The sequence below is a fragment of the Artemia sp. Qi Xiang Cuo genome, chromosome 8 (assembly GCF_049724085.1).
Source record: "Artemia sp. Qi Xiang Cuo chromosome 8, ASM4972408v1, whole genome shotgun sequence".
Classification (NCBI taxonomy): domain Eukaryota; kingdom Metazoa; phylum Arthropoda; class Branchiopoda; order Anostraca; family Artemiidae; genus Artemia; species Artemia sp. Qi Xiang Cuo.
Window position 1 is genome coordinate 49698156 of NC_142801.1, and position 22381 is coordinate 49720536.

Sequence of the window (22381 nt, forward strand, 5' to 3'; positions counted from 1 at the left end):
AAACATCAACAGTGGTAACAGTGACAAGATAAACGACGACATAACACTAAAAAAGTATCCTAAGTCATACGTTTCAATCGTAGGTAGTGTTGATAACCATCTATAGGATACCACTGGCACATCTGCGTAGTGTCGATGAGCAGGCATAGAGTACCATTGGTACCGCCAACTAAATAAATAAAAATTAAGAAATAAAATTTGAAGAATTTCAAAAAAAAATTTAAAAAAAACAAAATCAGTCCAAGAAAAAGAAAAGTGCTACTACAAGTGCTATTTTTTTAATAGTATAAATCACGACTAACATATCTATATCATTTTCATTTTGTATTTCGAAAACATTAAAAGTGAATTTTTTTGTTTCAATTATATTTGACGTCATTTTGAGACATGTAAATAAAAAGTGGAAAAAATTTCTATGTTAAAAAAAAATCAAAAATAAAAGTTTAAGAAAAAGTTAACAAATTTAACTTCAAAAAAATATAAAACGGAGGGAGGGGCCAAAAGGTTAGAGAAAAGGGTATTGGGGCCCTTGGAGGCTGGGGTCCTCGGTGGTTAGGGTGCTCGGTGGTTGGGGTCCTTGATGGTTGGGATCCTTGATGGTTGGGGTCCTTGGTGGTTTAAATTCATAACCACGTCACTACTTGATTTCTATGGATTGTACTGGATTTCTATATGAAAATTCTTTTCTCGACGCCTACGACTTTATTAGTATCAACTAATATGCATACTCCAATACCAAACAATATTTTATATTAGCCGCACTTCTCACTTGGTATTTGTGTATTATAGTGACATATGTCACTATGTATTATACAGCCAAGAAGTAAAGCTAGGTTTATCGTTTCAATTGACTTGTGAACGATGAATATATGCTCATCCTAGTTTATCATTTATATGATGTGGCGTGGGAGTCACCAATCCCTCTGACTTACCTTCAGTTGGTAAGCGATTAAAATTTCAACCCTTTACCATTTTTATTCAATCCAAATAAAAAAAAGTTTTCTTATTATTGTCATTTGGTTTTATCTGGCTATTCTTAGTTAAGACCATTCAGACAATTTGAATGCTATGTTATACTGGACGTACATCATAATTTTGGTCATTGCTCTAGCCTAAAAATACCGGTTTTTAAGATTTGGAACAATTTCTGGATCTTGTTCTGATTGATTCATACGATGTTCGCCCAGTATTGCACACAGCTTTTACTCCGAATATTACCTGTTCTGGTCGGTTTATACAATGTACGTCCCGAACCTTTACCCCTCCCAGTACTCTAATATAATTAGTAAACAATCAAACGGAGAGAGATCACTATGAAGAGGGGGGGATCCAGATTGGACCCTAATATTTTAATAAGATTTTTTTAACCAAAAGAAATCCTTGATCGCTAGAGTGTCATTTATGCTCCACTAAAAATAAAATGTATTTTGAACAGTTTCTTTTTCATAGCACCATAAAAAATAAAATGGGGCTGAGAATTCTAGAGATTCTTTTATTCGCTGTTCGAGTACGTTTGAAATAGTAAATTTAGTATTATTACTTTAGAACCTAATTGAGTTTTGTCACACATTTATTACGTTTAATTCCATTCCGTTCAAATGTATGGAAAATCAGTTGGCGGATCATTTATTGACTTTGCTAACTATGTTTCAACTAAATAAACAAATTGCTCCCAAAATCACAAATTAACGCGTTAAAAGTGTTATTTGTTATTAATTTTCTATACTTTTCAGTAACGCGGAATAATAAACAAACGTACCAAACTATGACACAATCCAAAATACGTACAGTTTTCAGTAATCATGTTAATTTATGCTCGTCATAGCTTTCATTATTCATTCATATTGATTTTTTACGGTCAGGTTGTAAAGGTCTGTTTTTCTCTACCTGATATTACCCGGACAGTTGTCCGGTCTATTACTGTTGATAGCATGTTGCTATACTTACTGTGATTATTTCTTCTGCTTCTGACTTGTCTATGCTAATTAGAAAATATTTGTATTGGTAAGTATATTTCAACACATTTATACTAGATTGCTGGATACATTACTGTATGGTAAGTAGGCCTACGATACAAACAAAACGTATTCATTTTAAGTTCGCAATCGTGTGATTCTTTTGCCATTTTTTCTCTCTCTCTCATGCAAGGCCACATTCGGGGAGAGGGGGGGGGGTATGGTGTTTGGACCTCCCCCGAGACTTTAGTTTGTCACGTAAGGATGTAACAAAAAAATCAAATAAACAAATTTTTGGTGCGTTTTTTAAAGTTTTATTGTACCACCGTTTCTCCCGAACGAACATCCTGGATACACTTTGCTCTCATGTTAGAAGCTTGGATTGGCCATGGCCACTGCAAAACACCAGTCTTCTTTTTCTCAATGGATGCAAGGGTTTGATAAAAGGCAGGGGCGAATCCCAAGCATTTTTATTGGGAGGGGGGCAATAAGGGTCCATATCTAGATAGTCAAGGGGCATGGTATATATAATAATTTTTCTCCACGCTATTTGGGGGGGGACTGCCCCCTCCCCCCCCTTAAAGGTGCCCCTGATAAAACGGTATCAACCACTAAGTGGTGTAAGATTGGCGTTGATCCCATAAAACCACTGTTTTGACCCGTGTTTTTTATGTTTTTAATTTTGCAGCAAACACACAGTGACAATTTTGTATGTTAGAGCTATTTTTAAAAACGAAGAAATTATCACATTCAACTGTGAAGGAGAAAAAAAAAGGTAGTTTTAACATCTTTTGTATCAAACAGGCAAATAATCCAACTCAAAATTGTCATTAGGCTTTGCAGTTCAAAAGAAAATTCGTTCGTTTGGCTCATCAATATAGTAAAAAAACGAAGCAATTATAAAAATTGAACAAGACAATCAACTAGAAGCAGAAGCACCAAGAAGTTTAAAAATTCAGATCAGAATGTTTCAGGGTTACGGTTGTTAGGCTTTAAGAAGCGCCGACCGACAAACCGGTCCAGTGAAACAACTTAATCAACACTCAAAATCATAATATCACTTTAACATGACTGAGGCGGTTCTGATTTGATTTCAAATTGGGAATAATCGCCACAAGTAAAGACACTACGCATTCCAACTCCTACCTTTTGATGGATGGATTAATTTCTATTCCTGCTTTTTCCCTGTGGTTCTACGTCAACGAAAAAAGAACATTTTGATTGAACTGTTCCTCTAGCAAGAATGACCAATCCCCGAGATAAGCAGACACTTATTAATTGAACTCCAAATAGATACAACGGAGATACAATCAGAACTATATTTTAATCACAGCCAAGTTATTTGCAATCAATTTCTTTTAGGATTGAACTTGAAAAATTGTCTCAACATTGGCAAGGCTTTTAAGTACCTTCCAAAAGCTGATAAACTTACCTCTCATTTGTCAGACAAAGTGACTGTCAACCAACATTACAAATACTTTATTTCTCGTCAGACAATCCCAACGTTTTGTTTATTGCAGTGTGGGCAAGAACTACTATATAGAAGTCTCTAGATGATTGAAATTTTGCAATAAAAAGTCCCCTCCTGAACTACGGAGTTATTTATCCAAATTACGATTTTTCTGTCCCTCGTATCTCAAGCATTATCGAAATATCTAGATTAATATGTTAGTTTCAGTTCGCCGCTGAAAAAAAGAACACAAATAAAAATAAATCTAAATATAAAAATTAACCTTACGAAATCCCCCCTCGAGCCGAGTGGATTATGGCACTAGTGCCAGATAATGTCAGGGAAGATTGATAGCCACTTTCACTGAAAAAATCATCTAGCTTTAATATTGCTAGTGCATGTACACGTACTAGCGCTATTGGTATTGAGGCTGATGGCTCTGGCAGGTAGTTACGGGGGAGCCATAGTAATTCAGTTGTTAGAAACTCTTCAAGTTAGCCATCTGGCTTTTTAACTTGATGTAAACATTCGAAGAAGTGGCATCGAGAAAATCCAGAAGGAACTAGATTAGGATGTCCATTTCCTGACTTTCTTGAAGAAGCTGTAGTAACTAATCATTTGATCTGCAAGGTCGATAGGCCCTATATACGAGTTCTAGTCAGCTTCGACCATAGGGCATCGCATCGAGATCTTCTTTTTCTGTTACTTATCGTACTTCACAACTTTGAGCATATACTATAGTTGACACCAGAGAGAGAGAGATATTAAAAAAAACAAAAAACAAAAAAACAAGATCAGTACTAACAGCCACCCCGAGAAGTAAAAAACTTGTCCGAGGGGTTGGCAAAAATACACAAAAAGTATACAGGATTAAATAAATTATAAAACAACTAATACAAATCGCACATCCTAATCAGCACCACATACCTTGCAACAGACAGATTCAGCATTACTATTAAAATCATTCCTAAAGAGGCCATAATAAGCTATTCAATAAAAGTTATACCCCCCCCCCCCCCGAAAGAAAATCTAAAATTCAAACTTAACTAAAAAGGATTTCTTTAATTTCTCTCTTAAACAAAGAAATATCACTATTATTTTTAATGCTCTGCTCAAGATGATTCTAACTTCTAATGCACCTATGAAGCACAGAAAACATGGACCGGGTCGAAACAATCAATGGAATATTAGTTTCCAGAAGATCGAGTGTCGTAATAATGGGCCGATCATAAGAAACATGGGCCGATCAGTTTTTTGACACAAAGTAGAAAGTAAATTTTTGTTTGTTTATATACACCCTATATATGACAAATATATTATGGTTGTAGCTGTAGCTCTAGCCTACTATTAAATAAAAAAAGTTTCAACTCAAAGTAAGGAGCAATATTAAAACTTGAAACGAACAGAAATTATTGTGTATATGAGGGGTGTTTCCCCTTCCTCAACACCTCGCTCTTTACGCTAAAGTTTTTCGGCACTTTAAAAAATTACTTATTGTTCTAATTAAACGATCCTTGTCTTTCAGCAGTCGTTTTTAAGGAATTGAGACAAAATTTAAAATTTAGCATAAAGAGCAAGGTGTTGAGGAGGGAGAAACCCCCCCATCATACACATATTAATTTTTGTGTGTTTTAAGTTTTAATGTTTCTCCTTACTTTCAGCTAAAACTTTTTTTTTTTCTTATTTTATTTCTGATCGTTTTTCAGATGACGCCAGGAAATCTGGCGGAACCCCCCCCCCGCTCCCCACGGAAATATCCTCTGGAAAATTCAGTCCTGGTGAAAATTTATACCGGACAATTATCCTTAACATCTCCATGCGTAAAATTGAGACGGAAAAGAGAAAACGAGACACGTAAAGAAATTTCGTAAAGGAATTCTGGCGAAATCCCCAGTATAAAATTTCCCCTGAAAAGTTCACCCCCTGGAAGCTTCTATTTCCTTGGTAAATTCTCCCAGTGCAAAATCCCTCCAGAGGAAAATTCCTCCTCCCCTCCCCACCAGAAGAATCTACGCATACTTCCCAATAACAAATACTATAAGTCTACTATGGACAAATTTTATAACTTAAATACCATTCCCTAGAGGCTATAGGGGATCGTAATATCTCCAAAGACATGATTATTGGGCCTTTCAACTATGCGAACAAAATAGCTATCTCAAAATTTTGATTGGATGATTTTGGAAAAAAATGGCGTAGGAGGGGGCCTAGTTGCCCTTCAATTTCTTGGTCACATAAAAAGGGCAATAAAACTTTTAATTTCCATTAGAATGAGTCCTCTTTCGATGTTATAGGCCCACTGGGTCGATACAATCACCCCTGGGAAAAAAATAAAACAAATAAAGACGCATCCGTGATCTTCCTTCTGGCAAAAAATACAAAATTCCACATTTTTGCAGATAGGAGTTTTAAACCTCTACAGTAGGGTTCTTTGATCCACCGAACCTGATAGTGTGATTTTCATTAAGATTCTGTTAATTTTAAGGGGTGTTCATCCCTGTTTTAGAAAATCAGGCAAGTTTTCTCAGGCTTGTAACCTTTGATGGGAAAAGCAAAACTTAGTGAAACTTATATATTGGAAATCAACATAAAAATTCGATTCTTTATATATATATATATATATATATATATATATATATATATATATATATATATATATATATATATATATATATATATATATATATATATATATATATATATATATATATATATATAAAAAAAATATATATATATATATATATATATATATAATATTTATATATATATATATATATATATATATATATATATATATATATATATATATATATATATATATATATATATATATATATATATATATATATATATATATATATATATATATATATATATATATATATATATATATATATATATATATATATATATATATATATATATATATATATATATATATATATATATATTATCACAAACTGTTTGAAAGACAAAACCAAGGCACTTGCTAGCCGAAATTTAAAAATACCTTTTTAAATAATTTTATTTTATATATTTATAATTGATCCACTAAATATTTTCTTTGGCAGGAGACAAAAAACATCAACTGGTATGAGGTAGCAAGCATTGAAGCAAACTAAGTATGACAAAGTGCGTAGTATATGATTACGAAAATTTTGCCTTTTATCGGCCACTTTTTTAATATGTCAGTGCCTACTGAAACAATCCTTAAAAATTCTAGAGGTATTCTTCGAGTAGTTTTTCTATTGTCTAACAATTCTTATTCCCGAATCATCAGGCTACTATAGAAAATATAATCTTCAGCATAAGGATCCAGGACTGTCTAGCAGGAATAAGCCATGTAAAAGCTTAAAACGAACGGAAACTATCCTATATGATGGGGACTAACACCCCAAAACTCCACGCTAAAGTTCGACTTTTTTCTTTTTTTGCTATCCCAATTAACCGCGACGAATGCCCTGCTTAAAGAGCAAGCAAACAGTTTGTGGTAACGAAATGTAAGTAAGGAGCGACCCGGCTCAACAGTAACCGAGACTCTAATAAACTGAATTTAAAAAATCATTCCATATATGAAAGGAGTTGTCCCCTAATCAACGCCTCGCTCTTTACGCTAAAGTTTGACTCTGTCTCACAACTTTATTTTTTAAACAATAAACAACTTTAGGGTAAAGAGCGAGGCGTTGAGGAGGGGAGAGCGCCTTTCATATACGGAATAATTTCTGTTCGTTTTAAGTTTTAATGTCGCTCCTTACTTTCGGTTAAAAAAACTGGTTTTTTTAATTTTTATTTAGTATGATAAAAGCTTTAAATTCTTATCACAGAGCAATGAGACAGAAAAAAAAAACTTAGTTCAATTTGTTCAAACGTTTTGAAATGCAATCGGTGCATGATAATCCCCAGTGATAATCATGGACACCGGCAGGGGAGGGGGGCCGAAACCCCCTTGGATATTTGGGATTATAAAGTAATTATAAAGAAACTAAAGGAAAAAGAGCATAATAGGGACAAAATATGGAAAAGATGTGTGTTTTCCCATTGTTGGCTGCCTGCCAATAGTTTTGACCTTTAATAAGGAAAATTTAAGTTCTAATTTGTGACTGAATGACCCCTTTCCAGTTTTCCACAAACATTTTCCTATGATTCGGTTGGAGTAACAAAAAATAAATCAATTTCTTCATAGTAATGAATGGTAAGTAAATAGCGATCCTTGCCAATAACAAAGTATAAGAGCCTAACTATTGATGACAGTAAATCAAAGAATCAAATTTTTATGATGATCCTAAATATGTATTTGTTTGATAATAATTACTGCATTTATTAGTTCACAAGAAAGTTCGTATAATTAATGAAAACACAAGGAAAACTTAATAGGGGGCAATTTTGGTAAGAATATGCCGTCAACTTTTGCTTGCAATACAAGAGTACCCAGGAGCTGATATATGAAGCCACTATAATCAGAAATGTTTCCCCTGAACGGAATGTTGGGAATTTTTTTATTTTTCCCCTGAACGAATACGTTTTTTGTGTTTTATTATCATTTTTTTTTCAGCAATGATTGTATTTATCTAGTTGTCACTTTAAAAAAGATTTAGTTTCTTACAATTATTAAATATAAAGGTGCCAAATATATTGTTTTTTTGTATTCAAAATTGAATTAAAAATATTGAATTAAAAATTTTTAATTCGATTTTTTTAACCTTAGTTTTAATGTTTTACTCTGAACAAACTACTTTGATAATGTGTTATTTTTCACAAACACTGAGTCTAAACGCATTAAATATTTTGGTGTATGATAACCAAGTTTAAAACTGTCGATATTGTTAAAAAATATCCGTCCAACGCTTCAGCATTGCTCAGCAGAACTGAATGCTGGGAGTTTATATCTTTGTTTCTGTAAGTAGGCTATTTTTTTATTTATTTTTTGTAATTGCTTACTTTTTTTCATTTTTATATACTTTCACTTCAACCAAAAAGACCTTGCTAATATTATTACTAAATAATTTTGGATGGACCAAAAGGAGTATCATTGTTTTTATTGATGAAAATTCTGTGAGACTTTTGATTTTCTAAATAATTGAAGCCATCAAAACCTCTACAATAGTATTTTTCTTATCAATAAATACATTACATACATTTGTTTAAATACATTAAAGTACTTAATATAAATAGAAAAAGAAAATATTCCCATTGAACACTGCTGAATAGCTAAGTTTCCAGCAGTATGTGCCAGCCCAAAGAAATTTCCTGGCGGTGTTGATGATGGCCTGCCTTGCCTTTTCCACCTCTGTGCCGGTAGATATGAGAATGTAACATTTTAGCTACAGAGAGAGACATTTTAATTAATTCCTACTCCCCCTACCTCTTTGTAGATTTAACTGAAGCTTCACGAAGAGTAAGCAGTTTGTCCATTAAAATTTACTTTTCTAGGAATCTACCCTACCCCCACCTAAACAATGACCAACCCACCATTATAGCTGATATACAATTACAGATCACCAAACGTATCCTAATTTCATTACAAATAAAGCAAATCAATTTGGTTGAATCCAGTATGGCCACCGTGTGGCATTACTTCTTTTGCCACTGGGAAGCCTAAAATATAAAAATTGATACTTTTAAATCAATTACCTTCTTAGAATTTTAAATTGATTGCAAATTCGTCCTCTTTGGGGTAAAGTTGCAGTTTGGTGCCCCAAAATGGCAGAAAACAAGACTTTCCCCTAACCCAATCTGTATGTTCACTTAAATAAGGGCTTTGAGTTTACATTTGAATGAGCTCCCTCCCAGTTATCTTGGACCTTCGGTTTGATACAATCACCCCTGCTTCTTCTAAAATAAAAAAAATACGAAATTCCACATTTTTAATAATGGAGCTTGAAACCTCTACGGGAGGGTTCTCTGATATGATGTATCTAATAAAAGGATTTTCAATACGATGGCTTGCTTTTTTGGAGGTGTTTCCCCTTTTTTAGAAAACGGGCAAATTTTCTCAGATTTTTGTTTTAGGTGGGTAGCAACAAAACTAAAAGAATTTTATATATTTATAATCAGCATAGAAAACCAGTACAGCCGGTGTAGCAATTGTCATGAGAATTCCATTTTTAGTTTTGGTGAATATTGGCCCAAGCCACTTTTTACTTCCAGTTTGTTTTATCATAACCTATTGGATAAGATTCTCTTGTGACGAAAGTTTTTTGAACTTATTCATTTTAATTAGTTGAATAGGACAATAAAAAGAAATAGGGTCAATTTGACAACTGGATAGTTAAGTTAAAACTTTGTTTTTCTTTCGCTATTCAATTTTTTTTAATGTCTGAATATACACGGTAAAAAATCCGTTCGTACTTTTACGCTAAATTATGGTGCAACAAGTGGGCCTTATGCTAAAAAAGCGTACTTTTACTAACAGACGCTAATTCAGCTTGTTTCAGTCAGAGGGTTAAAAATAAGGTATTGTAGAGTATATTTCGACTGAATTAACGCTATGGGTGGACCCACTGTATTTGTTAAAGCCACTCTCTACGATCCTCAAATTACAATTTTTCTACATAAAATAACCTTTTTCTGTTTCGAAACTACAGTCATTTAGCGTAACTTTTCGTTAGTTTGACGTGAGAGGCGTGGCCTTCCAGTTTTATTTCTACATATCAAAGAAGCCTCCGCGTCTTGATCTTTTGACGTACAATTGCGCTCCTTTAGCGTAAATGGATAATGATTAGCCGTCAGGGGTGGGGCAACCCATAAAAGTTTATATGGCAGGAGGGAGGGTCAGCACGGGATTTGTTGGGGTCCGAACAAAAGGATTTTTTTTGGAGGATGGATAGACCTGATTGAAATTTTGAATTGCAGCTTTTGGAATTTGATTAATCGCAAAATTAATTTACTATACCTAATGTTGAAACCAGAATTATTGTTCAATAATTGCTAAAAATAATATATAATCTAACAGTTGTATTACAATTAAATCTTTTCAAATTGCAAACAGGTTGTCAAATGACTGGAAAACAGTAGTTTGACAGGTGTACCGCAATCGAATCCTAATGTATTGAACAAAAAAAACAGCTTTTTCAACTGAAAGTAAGGAGCAACATTAAAACTTGAAACGAACCAACATTATTATCTGTATGATGGGGTTCGCCCCTTAGTCAATACCTAGCTCTTTACGCTTAATTTCGAATTACAATTCTTTAAGAATGATACTTGAAGCACAAAGGCCGTTTAATTAGAATAGATAGCTCTTTTGAAAGTACTAAATCAAAGTTTAGCGTAAAGAACGAGGTATTGACTAGGGGGCAAACCTCCTCATATACGTAATAATTTCTGATCGTTTTAAGTTTTAATGTTGCTCCTTACTTTAAGTTGAAAAAACTTGTTTTTTTAGCTTAATTTCTGGTCGTTTTTTAAGTAATGCTTGGAAATCCTGCACTCCCTTCATATAAATATTCCTTCCCCCATGAAAATAACGTCCCACGTAATCCCCTTCCCCCGACCGCCCCTGATAAAAAAAATCCCCCTGAAAATGTCGGTATACTTCCAAATAATAAATACTATATGTAAACAATGGGCTAAGTTCATAACTTGCAGCCCTCCCCTCAGGCGCTATGGGGAATTAAGTCATCTTTAAAGGCTTAATTATTGACTTTTTGGCAATGCTGAACCAAATGGTTATTTTAAAATCGTGATCGTGTGACTGAGAAAAAAAAAGCAAGGGGGGTTCTAGTTGCCCTCCAGTTTCTTAGTAATATAAAAAGAAACTATAATTTTAAATTTTCGTTCGAATGAACCATCACGCGATATTCTAGGAACACTGAATCGATACAATCACCCATGGAAAGAAAAAAAAACAAAAAAAGACAAAACAAATAAACACGCCGCCGGGTTTTTTTTTGGCGAAAAAAAAAAAATTACAAATTTTTGCCGATAGAAACTTAAAACTACTAAAGAAGAGTTTTCTGATACTCTTGATCTGATGGTGTAATTTTATTAAGATTTTATCACTTTTAAGGGGTGTTTCCCCCTTTTTTACAAAATACGGTAAACTTTTTCAGGCTCGTAACTTATATATTTTAAATCGGAAAAAGAAAAACAATTATTTTGATGTCTCTATTGGTATCAGAATTTCATTTTTTAGAGTTTCAGTGACTATTCTGCCGGGTCACTCCTTACTTACAGTTCGTCACCACGAACTGTTTGAAAGGCTGGATTTAAACACAGATCCAGATTTCAGGGGAAAATATCAAGTCAAATGGCAGTAGAAAAAAGTGCGAAAAGACCTTGATCCATCGTACCATACAAAGCTTAAATTCAAAGGGAAACTTGCCAAGCGAAACCTCTACTATGTCCAGCGCAGTTGCTCCTGCCCAGTATACTAAAAACTACATACGGAAACCAACTACATGACAAAAAAAAAGCATAAACAGTCTTGGCCTATCACTCTTGACTAATTGGTTTAAACTTAAAAACACGAACATCAGACCCAATACTATGGAAAAAGACAAACGAATCCAATTATTTCTTTATGACTCAATATAAATACATAACTCAATATAACCAGTATCAAAAATATTTTACTGAGAAATTACAATAAAAACAAGAAAAATTATTTTAAGTTTGTTTAAAAATACTCTGACTCTTGCTGGAAGTTGAGCTTTCTTCACTGGTTCTATCTTGGAAACATAACTGCAAAGGTAGTTCACATGGTTACCACAATCAGGAAGAGTTATTCGCAACAATAAGTAACTATTCAGTGGGAGAATAATTTCATTGTATATAGCATTCATGTTAGGTCGATATGTGATTAACAGAATCTCCAGAACCGGCAGTAGCGAAGACAAGGTGCTATTTTTGGAGGAAATTCCGGGATATAAGAGACGGATGACTCCTTGGTTATATCAAGTAAAAGCGATTTAAAACTATTGTAGGCTAGGTTAGTTTTAGCAAGATGGAGGTAGAGCAGGTTGCAAAATTAGTCCAGCAGAGTTTAAGGAGGCCAGGAAATACAGACGTAATAGTCACAAAAAGATAGCTCAGTTTCTCTGAAGTCTTATGCAGGAGTCAAGAAGGAGTGGAGTGAGGGTTTTTATTTTAAGCTGAGACTTGCAAATGATTTATTCAAATTTTGGGGAGTTAAGGTCTTGTTACAAGCAAAGGATTACATGCTTGAAGCAACAGTTACAACTTGCAAAATTTGATGGAATCTAAAACTGATCAATAATATGTAAAAAAAAGCTTGCTTCTTTGCGAAAACAGTCAAACTTCGAAGTGGAAGCCCATCTTGTAGCTATTAGTAGATTCAGAATTTAAGTTTTTAGTTTTAATGTCGGTTTAAGTTTTAATGTTGCTCCTTACTTTCAGTAAAAATAAAACTCGTTTTTTAGCTAACCCCTCATAAAACAAGTCAACGATACCTCAAAACGTTCCATTTTCCTACATATTGAGGAAATACAAAGAACTTATTGTTTTGCCAAAATTTACAATGAGATCACCCGCATCGCACTTACACTTAGGAGATATATGCAAGTTGATAAATTTTTTTACTTAAGTCGCAAGTTCAGTTAAATCCTTCAAAAATGTAATGAAAAGTTCCTGCAAATCAAACTAGGAACGGAAGAATTGACAAACAAAATATAAATCGTTCTTACTAATGATTGCCATTCAAGTAATATTCTAAATAAAATAAAACAAAAAAATTTATCAATGCTATTTACAAGCTAAGGCTGTTTCACTTAAGAATTTATTTACCCTTTGAAAAGAGCTCCTCATAACACATGGCTGAAATAATCCTCTTCTGTTGCTGATATTCCAATAGCATGGACTTTACTGACAAAGAATCCATTTTGAATAAACACTCCCAGATAAGGCCACAAACGATCTTGAACTATGCAAATATCAAACGAAGATGGGATAATTGTAAAATAGAGCGATGATGTCTTTGGGATGGATGCTCTGCTTACCGATATGTACATCTATTATACCTAGAAGTAGACAGCAGTTAGAGCAAGACGTAGATGGCACAGTAACCTTTCAAATTGAACAAGAAAGCATTGCTTCCCGAAACATCCAAAAGATTAAGGCGTTCTAAAATTCAAAGTTAATAACACAGATAACCAGAAAAAAGAAAAAATTCCTATTATAGAAGTATTCGATTTGCAAACGCAACCACCTCCTCCCATAAAAATTTCCAAGATGAGTTTAACAGGCAAAAAAGAGAAAGAATATTTCGGCTTTCTAAATTCGAAACACCTTATCCTGAACTTGAAATTATGACTATGATGTACTGACACATCATCCAATGACCATCTCTCTCATCCTGCCTCAAATACATTGTCTTGAGGCAAGACAGCTAGCCTCTAATTTTAACAATCATACACACCTTCAAAACAAAGCTCTAAACGACAAATAACACCTTCCACGAATGAGATAAGATGATGTAGGATCAAGATCAAAATCAGGTACTTCTCTAATGTTCCAGAAAACAAGAGTGGAGCTCTCTTCAGAATCGCAGTAAAGATACGCCAGCTCTTGATCATAGCTTAGTGATTTCCTTGACAGAATGAGAAAGAACTGTCCGAGCGACCTAGCCACATCCACTATTTCAGCAACTTCTACAGCTGAGTCTGTCACATCGCTAATCACATAAAGTCTTTTCTTATAGACAACACCCTTGAAAATGAGGTCCTAGACTAAGCATTTGTCTTTCCCCAGCTTATCTGAAAACAGTGTCAAGGAGCGAGTGTTTGTCAGCTTCCAATTTTTGGAAACTGTATAGCTAATTTCTTGACACATTATATTTGAAAGAAATAGGTCATTTTGGTACTTCTGGTAACTCTTGGCAATTGTCTTGGTCAAATTTCTAGTTGGGGAAGCACTTTTAGCAACAGCTTTAAAATATTTTTGTCTTGATTCAAACTGAAGAGTTGAATAGTGAATTAGGGGGCCCAGTGTTCGCGCATACAAAGGAAAGTGACGCATTGTATGGTCCTTGAACCTATTTTCATCATCCTCAAATATTTTTGCTTCCAATTCAAGGTGCATTCTTATTGTAAAACCTAAATTTGCAATAAGCATGTCTGAAAACCTCCGACTTGACACAAGCAATACAATTTTCCTCATCAGCAACATTAGGGACCAACTTTCGTTTTCAGCCTTTCTTGCAACTAAATGGCCAAGTATTAGAGGAAACTGGCGAGGAAATACCAAATTTTGGATTGCATTATCTTCAAGGCACTTGAAATCATTTGAGAAAGGAGGAGGTTTGTAGTCAAAGTTGGCAACACTAGCACTAAGCTCTGATTCTTTGAAAACACCATCAATACATCAAGCGCTGCAAACATTTTCCAGCATACCACTTCATAACAGCTTCATACAAGTCATGGGCTATGCATGGCGGTAATCTGTAATATGAAAGTTTGGCAAGGCACTGAAATCAGAATTGAACTTCATGCCATTCACAAACTGTTTCCTAATATTTGGGTGTTGCAGCTTGTTTAAACACTTATCATTAGATTCTTTACTTTTAAGAGGAAGCTGATTTTTCCAATAGTCTTTAGTTGCAGTTTTTAAGAGAACATGCAGGTTCGGCAGGAATTCTGCACATGTCGGTTGAAGTATTTCACAAACCCCCCAATAAAATTCAAGCCCAAGTTGTCTCCACATACAGAAAACTATAATTTTGAACCTTGTCCCATCAATCACAATTTCTTCAGTACAAAGAAACTCTAATTCATTCACAACTTTTTGAAGACTTTTTCAGGACCAACGATCTTGAAGTTCGATGCCAGCACTAGTATTACTAACTGCACTAGCATAACTAACTGCACTAGATCTAGCCTTGCTCGAAGCCAAGTTGGAAAGTCGAGAACTCTCATATAAAAAGCTAGAGTGCTGTACTTTCCTGATGTAGACTTTTTAAGTGGGTTTTTTATTTGTACCTCATCTTGGTAGAGCTGAAGAAATATCACATTTTTCTTCATGTCTGGATCAGAAGCATATAAAGAAGCAAAACGGTTACTATCATAGAAGTCTCTATATACACCTTTTGCTGAAGGATGATACCAATCCATCAGAAATCCAAGAAGTCCTCTATGTTTGAAAAGATTCTCCAAGGTGGCTGCAACTGAAACTACTTGGACAAATCTTCTGTTTCCTTACTTATCAAGTCCGATAAAGACTTGCTCAGGTACCACAGTACCGCAACTTGTAAAATACTGGTCTCTCATGTACTGAGATCTCAGTGATCCAGTGGCAGAGTCTGTAACAAGCAGCAAAGGATCCTGCATACAATGACAGTCAATTTCATCACATATTTTTTTAAACAAATCTGGCTGAAAAACAGAAGAGACGCATTTAGCAACTCGTTCTTTAAGTGCTTCTGCTACAATTTCATGAGACTGGATGAAGAGAAGCCTAAAGTTCTCAATAATAAAACTAACAGTTGAGGCAGCTACATGTTTCTCTGATTCTAATCGAAGGAGAAGCAAAGCAAGTCCATCTGCAATTGCTTGCCTTCTAGGCTCCATATCACAGATACACGAGTCCCCTGAGGATGTTTGTCTCTATCTTGATGTTTCATGTGTAGCTGCATAACCAGCTCCCATTAATTCATCTTGGTCATATCTAGCATTTCTGAGTATAGTGGCTCAGAAGATTCATTTTCTTCAACACAATCTTTATCATGGTCAGGAGAAGTGTTCAGATTGTTTAAAGCAACATTATTTTCTTCAAAACAATCTTAATTATGGTCAGGGGGAGTGCCCATGTAGTTTAAAGCCTTATTATTTTTTAGTTCTCTTTAAATGTGAGACCGCAGGGAGCTCTGTCCTTGGAACTTCTTACTACAACCTCTAAAAGGACATGGTACTTCATCTGAATCTTTTATATTGGAGTAGAGGTGGCAAAACAGAAGGTCTCGCCTCACAAACTCTGATTGACAGCAACTTATGCTGCAGGGAAATCTGATTGCAGTCTCAATAGGCACTAGTGTAACAGCAGCCTTTCCTGTTTCTGAGTGGGAATCTAGATGAGTAGCAAGTATGTTGTGCCAACCGAATGCCTGATAGGAATTGGGTATTACACGACGAGATGCCAACAGATTGGCATTCAGTTTAACATAAACTGTATGATCTCGCAGGCTGTGAAGTTCCAATGAACAAACTAGGATTTGCCATGAAGTTTTGCAATTTGATTCCATCAATATGAGATTTGCAATTAAGTTAGAAAATATACAAAACTGAAAACGATAGCTTTATAAACTTCTAGGTGCGCAACCCCCCCCCTGTTCCATGGCAAATCACGTCCTTAATTTGTAACTTGATATTTCTATCTTGCTGTGTTTAGTAGAAACTTAAACAGGAATGAAAAAGTAATAAAGCAAATAGAATAAATTCTTATATTTTTCTAGCAGATCATGGTTTGATAATTTATGTTCATCAAGAGTATGACAAAATATTGTAATGCACATCCAAAATATTCCATACAACCATAGCCATACAGAGCATGCTCTATGAATAAATTGTTTCTGAAAGAAATATATTTAGTCTATTTGTTTATGGTGAATTGCTACCCAACAACTTAAACTAAACTAAAGTTCATTCTAAAAAAAAAGAAGTCAACAAAGTAATGTATTTCAGCCATTTTCTTGGAAGGCAGGCTAAAACAGAAGGACAGAACAGCCCCCATTAGTGCTGTAGAAGCCAAAACACCTTTCATATGTTTCAAATTTGACATACAGATGAAGGCGCAGAAAAAACTTTTAGTGAACAAGAATTTCTGAATTTTGACTCAACTGCTAGAATACTTCTAATATACTAAACTATGTGAAAACTTTTGCAATTTCGTGGTTTAATGTGGGATGCAATGTCGAAATCCCGGAATTTTCTAATTTCCTGGCTGGAGCTTCCAGGGGAAGTGGCTGATACGCTCAAATGGAGGATTGAATTCTGAATCACATGATTTTTTTTAGAGAATAAAAATAAGACAATTCCATTATGTTACACTTCTCTGCGAAGATGAGGCGCCACCCGTAAAATATCGGATTCGATTATCAGAAAATTTAACATTGGAAGGAGCCGGGACCCGAAGGCCAACGCTCCTTTGTATATGACTTTTATCCCGTACCTCCTCTTGAAGCTAACGCAAAACTAGAATGTCACTTAATTTGCTTAATTTATATTAGTACAATCCTACAATCTATTTGAAGTCGTATAAATATATTATATAATTACTATTTGACAACATGTATAAAAATGGAAAGAAACACGAAAATCTTTTTTATAGAATTTTTATGTATATTAATAATTTATTATAAGAGTGTTTTCTGATAATAATCCCCTTTCCCTTTGATTTCACAAACGGAAGCCACTCTATAGAGAGTGTTTACTAGCGTTTACCCCCCCCCCCCCGGAAAAAAACCCCCCGTGCACATTATACCCCCCTGGATATTTTCCAGGGAGGTGTAAACGCCAAGAATAACTGAGAACATTGTTTATTTTTATTGGTAAAATGCTACTTTAGCTACATTTGGCTATTTTGGAAAGGGCCTAAGCTAGAAAAAAGGAACTTTCAAGGATAGGTCTGCAGGCTAGAGCATGTCCCAAAAAAATATTTTGAAGGACCTACTTCCACTCTTTTTACCTCTAGAGGCTCCTGAAATTTGCCTGTATGATAGGTAGTGATCCCTTCTATTTGAGTAGAATGTTAAGCAGTATCATTTTTTTTTTTAATTTAGGTATATATTTACATGTCTTCCAAAGTTTATAAATTGGGATTGAGCAAAGTTGTGAAGCTGAAAAGAATTTTGTTGTACTTTATTTAAGCAGAAGATTTATTTAACAAGGTTTCGCTCTTATAACACACAGATTTTTAAAGGTCATCAAAAGTTAGGACCCTCTAGAGGGAGGAGTGGAGGTAAATACTTCAAAACACCTTCCCGGTATATTGTTTAGCCTGTAGACGCATCCCTGAAACTTTCATTTTCCTAACCTAACCTCTTTCCAAGATAGCCAAAAGAAGCTAAAGTAGAAATTTACCATTCTATCTGCAAAGTTCATAAGACTTGTATAAAAGTAAAAAAAAAATCAAAAGAACTTACCTTTCCGAAATAAGTCAACAACAACAAGTAAAAGGTCTTTGTTTCCGTAGCTTTTAATATCAATGCATCGAAAACCAACAGAAACCCCTTTCACAATATTTGTGCATCGATAATACCCCGTGGTATGAACCATTTTCTCAAGAGTTGATAAGCGCAAGAGTTGAGTGTCATTAGGTCCTCCCAGTAATCTGAACGAGTTTAAACATATATTTGAGGAATGTAAAAATACGGCAAAAGTACCTATACACTCAAAAAGTGTATTTTCACGCTATTCCAACAACTAGAAAGTACGCTGATCAAACGTGAAATAATGCTCTCAACGTCAAACTACGTTTTTTTTTACCGTGTATAAGGGATTTAAGTTCGAGGGAAAGAAATGAAAGAGGTTACAGAAGTCACATTTTACATGGCCGTTATAAAATCAAAACATGGTATCTATGCAGTCAGGATGATTTCTGAGTATCTGTGATCCTTCTGTAAACTATTCTAAGGAGTAGGAAATTGTATAAAGAGAAGTCTAAATCTGTTATAATGTACCAAAGCAATAAATCTTTCTGTAATTTTAGTTTGAGTTTCATTTTCTTTTAAGATTAGATGCATAATAATTAAATATATTACTAATTAAATAAATTGATGCCTTTGCCAATAATCCTTGTCGTTTTAACTTTACTGTATTTTGTTTTATTTTACACACAATTTAATCGCTCTTTTTGTTTGAGAGTTTTTTCCTAAAAGTATTTAAAAATACTTATTCTTACGAAAAAATAGCCTGTAATATATTTCTTGTCACCCAACCACCACTACTATTTTGGCGTTTGAAACCCCCCCCCCCCCCTCCCCTGGAAAATTTTCTGCCAGTGCTCTTGGTGATAATGACGCAAGAGCGGATCCAAGATTTTCTTAGGGAGGAGGGGTGCAAAATAGGTTGATCCGACAAACTTGCGTTAGGAGCAAGTTTAATTAACGCAAACTTGCGTTAATTAGGTAAATTACACTATTTTTACACTATCGGATAAAATTGACTAAATCTAAGTATCAGATTGAATAAATTCCTTATCAACCTCCTTTGTCGGATACGTTGGATAACATTGTCAAAATCTATGTATTAGAGTGAATAAATTCTTTATCAACTTCCTTTTTCTGTTACATCAGATAACATTCACAAAATCTAAGTATCATAGTGAATAAATTCCTTATCATCGTCTTTTTTCAGATATGCTTGATAAAATTGAGAAAATGTAAGTATCAGAGTGAAGGAATTCTTTATCAGCTTCTTTTGTCTGTTACATCAGATAACATTCACAGAATCTAAATATCACAGTGATTAAATTCTCTGTCAACATCCTTTGTCAGATATATGAGTTGACATTATCAAAACCTAAGTGTAAGAGTGATGAAGTTCTATATAAGCATCTGTTGTCAGATCTAGGGGATAACATTAATAAAATCTACCTATCAGAGTGAATAAATATTTTCTATCAACATCTTTGTCAGATACATTGGATAAAATTGACTAAATCTAAGTATTAGAGTGAATAAAATTTTTATCAATGTCTTTTGACAGATACGTTTGTTAACACTGGCAAAATTTAACTATGAAACTGAACAAACTCTTTATTAACATTCTTTATCGATATCATTTCTCGGATATGTCAGATAACATTGAGAGAATCTATGTATTAGAATGAATAAATTCTTTATCATCATCCTTTGTCGGATACGTCGGATAACATTGACAAAATCTATGTGTTAGAATGAATAAATTCTTTAGCAATATTATTTGTCAGATACGTCGGATAAAATTGACAAAAAGCCGGATACATCGGTTATCTGGATAAAATTGACAAAATCTAAGTATCAGATTGAATAAATTCTTTATCGCTATCTTTTGTCAGAGATGTCGGGTAACATTGGTAAAATCCAAGTATCAGAGTGAATGAATTCTTTACCAACTTCTTATGTTGCATACATTGGAATACATTCACAAAATCTATCTGTGAGAACCTATAAATTTAATATCGTCGACAATTTCAAAATACACTTGACAAATTGGAAAAAATTAAAATACCAACAGCAGTAAACTCTCTATCAATGTCTTTTGACAGACACGTGCAATAAAAGAGTCAAAATCTGATCATCAGCCTAAAAAAGCTACCTAACACCATTTTTTTATCGACATCATTCCCCGCATATATGAGATAGAATTGACAAACAAAATGCGTTAGATTGATCGAACACTGTACAAACGTCTTTTTTAGGATATATCGGATAATACTGACAAAATCTAAGTATCAGATTGATTAAATTCTATAGCAACATCATTTGTCGGATACATAGGATAACTCTAACAAAATCTGAGTGTCAGAGGTAATAAAATCTTTATCAGCATCATTTTATGGATACGTCGTGTAACATTATAAGAATCTAAGTATCGGAGTCATTAAATTGTGTTTCAACATCCTTTTCTCGGATATGGAGAATAATATTTACATAATCTATGTGTCAGAGTGAATAAACTTTTTTTTATCAATATCTTTTGTCGGATATATCGGATAAAATCGACAAATAGAAGTATCAGAATGAATAAATGCTTTATCAACATCCTTTGTCGGATATGTCGGATAAAATTGACAAAATCTAAGTATCAGAGTGAACAAATTCTTTATCAACGTTTCAACGTCTTTATCGGATACATCAGATAACATTCATAAAATCCAAGAGACATGCAAAAAATTTGGGTTAGTTTAGGTTCACAGTTTAGGTTGGGTAAGTGAGCCTAAATAAACCCAACTTTTTGCATGTCTCTCTCACTATGGCTGTGTGTCTGAGCGGGTTTGCTGCCATCTATAACCAGTCTAACCTAAATTCAATATAACGATGCATAAAGTCAAAATGAATAGAACTTGGATTTTATGAATGTTATCTGATGTATCCAACAAAGAGCTTGAAAACGAATTTATTCACTCTGATACTTAGATTGTGTCAATTTTATCCGATGTATCCGAGAAAAGGATGTTGATATTAAACTTAATCACTCTGATTCTTAGATTTTGATAGTGTTATCCAACGTATTCAGAAAAAGAAGGTTGATAAAGAAGTTATTCACTCTGACACTTAGATTTCGTCAATGCTGTCCTATCTATCCGACAAATAATGTTGAAAAAGAATTTAATCATTCTGATACTTAGATTTTGTCAATTTTATCCGACGTATCCGACAAAAGAAGTTGATAAATAATTAATTCATTCTAATACATAGATTTTGTCAATGTTATCTGACGTATCCGACAAATGATTTCGATAAAAAAAATGTTAATAAAGAATTTGTTCACTCTGATACTTAAATTTTTTCAATGTTATAAAACGTATCTGTCACGAATTTATTCACTCTGATATTTGGATTTTCTCACTTTTATCAAGCGTATCTGACAAATGATGATGATAATGAATTTATAAGCTCTAATAGTTATATTTTGTGAATGTTATCCGATGTATCCAACAAAAGAAGTTGATAAAGAATTTATTCATTCTGATACTTAGATTTTTACAATATTATCCGACATATCTGACAATATATGCTGCTAAAGAATTTATTCAATCTGATACTTACATTTTTTCAATTTTATCCAGATAAACGATGTGTCCCGCTTAGGATATTGAAGAAGAATTTATTCAGGCTAATAGTTAGATTCTGTCAATTCTATTTGAGATATCCGACAAAGGATGTTTGTAAAGAATTGATTTATTCTGTTGCCTAGTTTTTGTAAATTTTATACGTTATATATAACAAAGATGCTGATTAAAAATTTATTCTCTCTGATACTTAGATTTTTTGAATGTTATCTAATGTATCCAACAAAAGAAGTTGATAAAGAATTTATTCACT